An 8,543-nucleotide genomic window follows, 5' to 3' on the forward strand; every position below is an offset into this window, starting at 1 on the left:
TTTTTTTTTTTTTTCAACCACCATCGTCTTTCGCGAAATGCAATTTCTCGGTAAAGTTCCGTGGATTATAAATCGTAAAATCTAAGAAGCGATGTCTCTTCTTAATATTGAAGTAATTCTTCGGTAGCACGTCTGGCATTCGAGCGATAGGTATATGAATCTTCTTCATCCTTGAACAAAGTTATTCAACCGACTAAAGAGAAAAATCTGTGAGAATAAATTATGCTTAAGGGGAGAAATGTTAAAGCGAAAATGAATTATTTCTTAAGATGTATATACACAACTGGATACGAAATAGATATATCATAAATGATTAATAATTAATAGCGCTACGTTGCGAGACTTACAAGTTGTAATCATATTCCTTAAGCTGTGCAATCGATAAACATTCGTATGTACTTAAGAATTATGTCTAACTACTAAGATGACCGATAAAGCTATTGAGCTTCCCAAGGCTGTGACTGGAAGATAAACTATATATGTACTAACTAAACTACATATTATATATATATACATATGTACGTACACACCTGATACGTAAGACGTTAGATAGATAATTTGATATTATAGCAATTTTATATATATATATATATATAATATTATATTTCATAAGGATAATTCTGTTATCATAAGCAACAATAAATATATTTAACATTATCTTATCGATATATTTGACAAATCTATGATCATATCATAACTACATAGAAAAATGTTTCATCGAGTATACATCAAAGGATCGTATTAATAACGATTCAACGAAAAGTAATATAAAATGACGTCATACCGATTGTCGATAGAAAGAATTACAAAAATGCGATACGTTTATTGATATCGATATCAGGTCAAAAAATTTCTACAAATCACCATATTGTAGTTATATATTATGCACATATGTATTACGTATATGCGCAGGTAGAAACATAGGTAGGAACATAGAGACAGGAATATCGGATGTAAACGTTTATAGGTGGAATACAGAACGATTATTGGTTTTCCACTCGATCGCCCTCTTCCGCTCCCCTTATAGATTCGCTTATCCGTAAGTTTTGAAAGCTGCCATGAGTATGCTTATCCTTCTTGCTTTGTCATTATATTAAAAAATTAACGCGGAATTAGTGTAAAAGTAAATGTATCCTCTTAAATGACGAACGATTGATTCTCTATCGACTAATTTTTCACATTGTATAATACTCGATCAATCGGGGATGATATTTTGTTCGAAAAATTTCATGATTTTTAATCGTAAACGATCGAACATCCTGTTGAAACTTTCGAAAGGAAAAAAAAAACAACGTGTTTAATTGCCTTCAAACATCCGCATATATGTAAAACGATCGAATTTGTTTCTTCTTGGCGCGATAAAAACGTTCGATGAAAAATGCAATGGAAAAGTTTCGAATTTGTTTAAGAAAAAAAAAAAAAAAGAAAAAAAAAAAGGATCTTGCTGAAGTTTGCTTCCTTGGCATAAGTTTTTATGAAGTTTTTTTTTTTTTTTTCTTTCTTTTTTCATCAGGTTTATAAGTATACAGTAGGTAAACACGATATTAGAAGTTTGGTTCTGATGAAAGGGTGAATGGTTAACTCTCCAAAATAATTGCGGAACGAACTTCCGTGTATACGAGGGAGCTTAATAATACAGCCGTTATCATAGGGGAAGGAATGGAAAGGGGGTAAGTTTTTATAGCTTCATATAGCAAACTAGAACGTTTGAATACAACGGAAATGAAATAACCGAGGGAGAGCGAAACGATTGAATGTACCGAAAATATACTTCTACATATATATATATATTTATTTTTCTTATTTCTTATTTCTCTCTCTCTCTCTATCTCTTTGGTATAATAATCTTCGCAGAAAGAATATGCAAGAATAAAATATGATTTCGATTAATCATTGAAATTTGTCGTAATCAGGGAAATATGTGTACCTTTATACATTATACAAAGAAGATAACTAGAAAAACAGGTATAATATAAACAAGGGATGAGATTAAATCGATCGATACACGAGTATACTTATTGGACGAACAAATTACACTCTCCCGGAAGAAAATAATTTTAATGAGAAGGGAGTAGACATTTTCCAACGAGAGGATAAGGGGAGAAAAGGAAGAATGAGATAAAGAGATGGAAAACACAAACACGGTAGGTAGGGATGCAAATACGATCCGTTTCACGGTGGAACTATCACGAGGATGTATCGCATTACTGAGATCTTCCTTAATCCAGGTAGCACTAGGAAGTAGCATAAGAAAGTGAGGAGGAGGAGGAGAAAGAGGAGGATGCTTTCTAAGCAGAACTAAGCCGTAGTGACGCAAAAGCAGACGGCCTCCTATTAACTTGACTAGATAGGTAAAACCACTATAGACAGAGAAGGATTATTGTCAGCGCCCACTATAAAAGCCCTATTTTCTTTCTCCCTTTTCTCTACCTCTTTCTTTTCCTACGATACGTATCTTTTCTCTGGAAAAGAAAAAAGAAAAGAAATAAAATTTTTCAAAAAATAGCTTCCTTGCTTAACATTTTACGTTATAGGTTTGAATAAACGAAAAACGCGTATCTTATCGCAGATAATATCATTTTCTTCTTTTATTTTATTTTTTTCGTTTTTCTTTTCATTTTCATACGATTTTTCCGACGATAGTCTTCACGATTATGACTGCCATAAAATCGAATTTATCGTTTAATTTTCACCGAGGTTAAGCACGTATCTATTATATACACACATTTTTATTTACGAAAATCCAATAAAAGCAACTGTAACGGTTAAGTTAGAAAATAAATATATATATATCAATGTAGTCTTATATATGTTACTGTTGAAGCAGAAAAAAGAAAACAAATTACTAGCAATGGCGGATTTTCGGCTATGACGGTAACATATACATATATTCCTTGTATGTAAAAGTATAAGCTACGTATAAGGCATGTTAAATCGTTGGGATACGCACAAATGAGGTAGTTCAGTAAGAGTCTTGAGTTGAGTGGTTCACCTCAAATTGATTACGGAGGTAGTATAATTTTGTGGATGAATCGTTCTTATAAGCAGACAAATTGGAGGAAACCCGAACATTATTCATGCAACGGTTAAAATGATTATTTCCTATCTGCCTAAAATGTTAAAGTAAAGTTACATTTGTTTGTTATAATATATCGTTTTTTCTCCATATAAATAAAAATTGAATAAGTATTTACTTGAAAATAATGTATTCGTATAAAATGTTTTTAGTCGTTTAATGATTCTCATTCATTTATCTTTGTTGTCATTATGATGATATATATAAACATTTATCGTTCGAAAATCTATTCATTTTCCCTCCACTCCAGCGATTGTCAGACTTACACGCAACGTTAACTATTGTTATAACTGTGCGAGTAACAAACGTATCCTACGAAAATTGGATTCATATAGATTTGCAACGGTGTGAATCGTGGTTGTACTGCAGGCAGGGAACGCGTTTCAATGATTTATGAACTCGCCTACATTAATCTCGATGACTCTCGACTATCAAGCGTTGATGCGTATAACCTGTAATTAACGGCATATATCGCCAATATTGTTTTAGACACTCTCTATTATTCCTCTGTTACCGTATTTTCAATAATTCGCGACATGTACAAAAGTATCATTCATCAAATTAATCTTGATCCTTGCCGAATGCCTTCGATTAATTAGTAAACATTATTTTGGTTTTCAGATATGTGTCATTACAATCGTTTTAATTAAGGTCGTGTATTATTGAGAAATATTATTCATAAAAAGTAATAAGTATTATATAATTGAATAAAACAAAAAAGTAATATAAATAACAATATCTGTATTAAAAATCAGAAACTTCTAGATATTATAATTACACGATTAAATTGACACATTTTAACTTTCAACAGAAAACTTTGATTTTTATGTACGTGGAAATCTAAAAACACGAGTATCGCATTTGGCAGACTCGCGTCATAGTATTCTCTTCGTGTCCTGTGATATTTGCTAGTGCGTACTCCATATCTACATATATATATATATATATTTATACATATATATATACACACATTTACACTATTGCACACTTGTTACATACATTGTTACGAGCAATGCGTGCTGCTTGTCCATTTTACGCTACGCCAACTCGACTTGAATTTGCCATTCTCGAAAACAACTCACGGGGATCGGATTTACATTGTCCATTTTTATTTACTCTTTTTTTTCACCCTACCCTTCCACTGTAAACATCAAATTAACTAAAGATTAAAGTAAATGTTAATTACTCCCTGATCCCGTTATTCTCTCAGTTCTCTAAAATTCTCCTCCATTTTTAACTTTAAAAACAACTTACTCTAACTCTTCCCAGATAATTTGGCTCAAGGGTACATATAACCATTTAAGTATACGCATTTACCTTATCCATTTTTATGTTATTTTTTTTATTAACACTTTCACGTTCACTCATTGTTAAAATTAATATCTAAAATATGTACTTATTGAAATATAATGTTACCTATTAATGTTTGAAATGTGTTAACAAAAATAATTCGAACAATTTATTTCAATTATTGTTCCTAATATTATTAATCATGTTGATTCACGTTGATAAGAATATTATTATTTCGTACAAATATATTTATTCCTTTTTTTTTTTTATCAAACATTAATATTCACTTTGATAGGACTATTTTAAACTAATCGTCGAAATAATTATCTACATCTTATCTTCAATATTTAGTTTTGCAAGAAATCAACATTTTGCATGTTCATATTAACATAAAAAGAAAAAAAAAATAATATGAATAAGAAAACATACGATTTATTTCATCTAATTGTAGTATCTAACAATTCTAAAAATTATTATAATATTCTAGCATAATTGTGCGAATAAGATTTTATATAAGTCGCAAGTTAACGTTATCATTGACGATTAGAAAACAGTAAGAATGGAGTTTTCTCGATATTATAAAAACAAAGCAATGATTATAAAGAACTCGATTCTAAAATGATCATGATTTTCTAAGATGCATTTATCGTTGTTAATCATAACAATGACAATACGCTGCTAACTTTCACTTCTTCCGTTTAGAAATAATAGAAAGGGCGAAAGGGTATTATTTCCTACGACTGTTATAAAAACCACGGACGGTTGCACAATTACATTGATCATGGCCGTATTTAAAAAAAAAAAAAAATAAAAAAATAAAAAGAAAAATAAAAAGAGAAAGAAGTAATGGGTAAATGCGAATACGAGGTTGAGCAACGAATCGTTACGCGCGAAATCGTTCAATTTATGCTTCGCCGATAAAAGTTATACGTTTTCAATTGTCCGCAAGACAAAACGTATTTCTTCGTTTTAATTTATTATATTAATATTCTCGTTATTTCGAATAAAGCAAATTTCATTGGCAAAAATTGTGTTTTAATTAATACAATAATCCAATTCGAAAATAGAATTAAAATGACTCGCTTATTCGGTTAGATCTTATTTTGGGAATCAGCAACTTTTAACATTTGATGTTATTTATAAAGAATATCATGAAGGATAGTTTTATTCCAAAATAAAAATCTGTACATATTTCGTGACCATAATAATATAAATCTCATAAATAAAAATTACAAATTAAAGTCGATCGTCATATTTATCGTTGGAGTGGAAAATAATAATAATAATAATAATAATAATAAGGAAAAAAACCAAAAAATTAGGAGAAAAAATCTCTTAAAAGTCAAAGGGAAGCAAAACAAAAAAAAAGAAAAAAAAAAGCAGAGAACTTTCACGTTTCTCGTAAATCCATAACGATAAAGATCGTTGACCGGAAAAGCGCAGCGTAGTACGGCGGATACGCGTGCGCGCACACATAGAAAAAAAGCATCAACCGTATAATACCTTCGTGCGAATTTTTCGAGTGTTTCTTTTCTGTTTTCTAGCACCTGTTTTTTCTTGGCCATCCACGTGTCTAAGGCCACCCCCCACCCACACACTCCTTGTGCGTATTTTTTTTTTTGTTTTCATCTAAAAGAAGACGCTGTGTGCGAAAATAATATAATAAAGTTAAAAATAACGATAAAAATATTACAAGATTTTGATCAAATATAAGACAACAATACAAAACTTAATGTTTAACAAAATGTCCTTCTGTGAAATATAAAGATATATAAAAAAAAATATAAAAGTGTGTCTTGAACGTTAAATTGTACGTGAAATCATTTCAAGATAGCTGTAAGAAATTCACTAAACATACGGAAAAATCGTTTCGAATTGATGATTCGTCCAAGCGAAAAAAAGCATCGAGTTCAAAGGATTAATATATTTCGAATATTAAACGCGATTTCGATCTGATATTTTATTAGATGACAAATTTTTAAATTCAAAGTTATTACTGATCAGGAGAACTAAAAAAAAAAACAAAATGTATTTTTATTTATTAATCCTAAATATTAATAAAGTATATTAGAGTATTATATATACCTTAATTGATTGATAATTAATCGAAAGAAATGTATATTCTAATTTAAAAGCACGGAATATAAATTTGACGTACCTTCCTGTTCGAAATCAAACAATAAACTGAATCGTTATCCTCTGTGAAAGTACTTTTATTGAAATTTGTTTATATGACTTTCCGAAGGCCGCATATGTATAACGCAAATAATATTTCAAAAGAATAGAATTTATTCTTCTGAAAGTCATATAAACAACTAGAATTTTGATTTAATTTCATAAACGACAACGAGCCAGTCTAACGGGTGATTTCGAAGATAACAGTACTTTGGACTTATACTTCGTATTTTTAGACTACACAATATACAGTTCCTTCGATTAATTAACAATCATTTACGATATATCAAACACTTCTAAGTATGTTCATCCCCATTCATCCTTTCTTAAACAAATGTATCTCGCAGTAACTTTCGATCGACGTATCTCATACAAAACACACACAATTATATACTCATACACGCATAACAATTAAACTAGATCTTCATAATTTCGTCGAACTTTCAATCGACTGTGGGTTTTATCTCTCACACACACACATACTCTTTCTTTCACTCTCTTCTTCTCTTTTCATGTCGTTTCATAAAATTTTACTGTTACCGTTGTCTAACAAGTTTCACTTAAAACAAAAAAATAATAAAACCAATCGGAAAAGTTTAAATTGCGATATAAAGTTAACCGCATCACCGAGAAATTCCTCCCCCACTCTCTCAAAAAAAAATAAAAAAAGAGAAAAGAAAAAAAAAAGCGTGTATGTATATCATTTATATGCCAGTTTTTTTTACGGACAAAATATGGCACATGAATTATTTCCGATACAGTAAATACTCACTTGCTTGAAATAGGACTCCGTTGGACCATAATTCATAGATCTCTTCGTCAAAGTTCCTGAATCTATGAACGTGTATCGGTAGATAAGATCGTTCGTGTAATATGTACGTAGTGTACAAACGTTATATGAAACAAAATTGATAAATATTTATACGTCTATATAATCAAGATTATCGAATTACAAACGATAAATATCATTCGTAGATGTGTTCCTTCATACGAATAGTTTGTCGAGATCAAATAACACAGTATTCGTAGCTACGTTGTTACCTATGATAAAATTTATACATTCGAATTCGTTACATAAAAAAAAAAAAAAAAAAAAAAACAAGAGGAAAAAAAACGAAACAAAAAAAATCATGTATCAGTCATGTATAAAGTTCGATACGTATCAATAGTCTGGTTTGTATATATATAAATTCTATAAAATATATAAAACATAGATGCACATATTTATTTATATTCGATAAACAATGTTACAATTGTATGCATAAAATTTGAAATACCCATGAAAATGAATTGACAAAATTAAGTTTATAAAATGTAACAAAGAAAAACAAGAGAAAAGAAAACGAAAAAGATAGAAAATGTAGCATAGTCCAGTCTAGTCCAGTCTAGTCCAGTCCGTTGATGACACGTGGTAAATTTGTTTTTCGTTGTATGAACTGGCGAGAAGAGGATACATTTCAGTCAGGAAAGTTTCAACTCGGCGATTACATCGCGACGCCGAGGTGGACTATCGATCCGTCGGGCTCATCGTAACATATCCATCCCACTGGTACATCTACACGATTCTGTTTTCGCACATTCGGATTTTCATGTCGTACTAAACCCCTCTCTCTCTCTCTCTCTTGTCTCCTTGCCGTATCTTTCCTCTTCGTGAAACGAGTATGTACGAAAAATGATACGATTCTCCTATACGAAGAATATAATATAATAAACAGATAAAATTGTATTACACGTTCGTTTAAATTCAACCCTACGATTTATATACTTGAACGCGTATATATAAATGAAATAATTGTAACTAAATCAAACATTAACAAACCTTTTTTTAAAATGCAAAAAAAACTTTTATCGTATTTATATTAATTGTTTTGTGTTCGTTAAAACAAATAATAATAATTATAATAATATACGAAATTTTTTCATTTAAAATACAATACAGAACAATAAATAAAATAATAGAGAGATTAAAGATTTCTTATAAATTATTAAGAGAAAGAGAAAA

General features: G+C 30.0%; 1 protein-coding gene across 2 annotated transcripts in view; it reads right to left on the bottom strand.

The window, feature by feature from the left end:
• LOC106785371 (furin-like protease 1) overlaps positions 1-8,543 on the bottom strand; it is a 183,854-nt gene that overhangs the window by 120,475 nt on the left and 54,836 nt on the right. The window lies entirely within an intron of this gene.

Source organism: Polistes canadensis, unplaced genomic scaffold (assembly GCF_001313835.1).
Source record: "Polistes canadensis isolate GaletaPanama2010 unplaced genomic scaffold, ASM131383v1 scaffold_49, whole genome shotgun sequence".
NCBI classification, from domain to species: Eukaryota; Metazoa; Arthropoda; class Insecta; order Hymenoptera; family Vespidae; genus Polistes; species Polistes canadensis.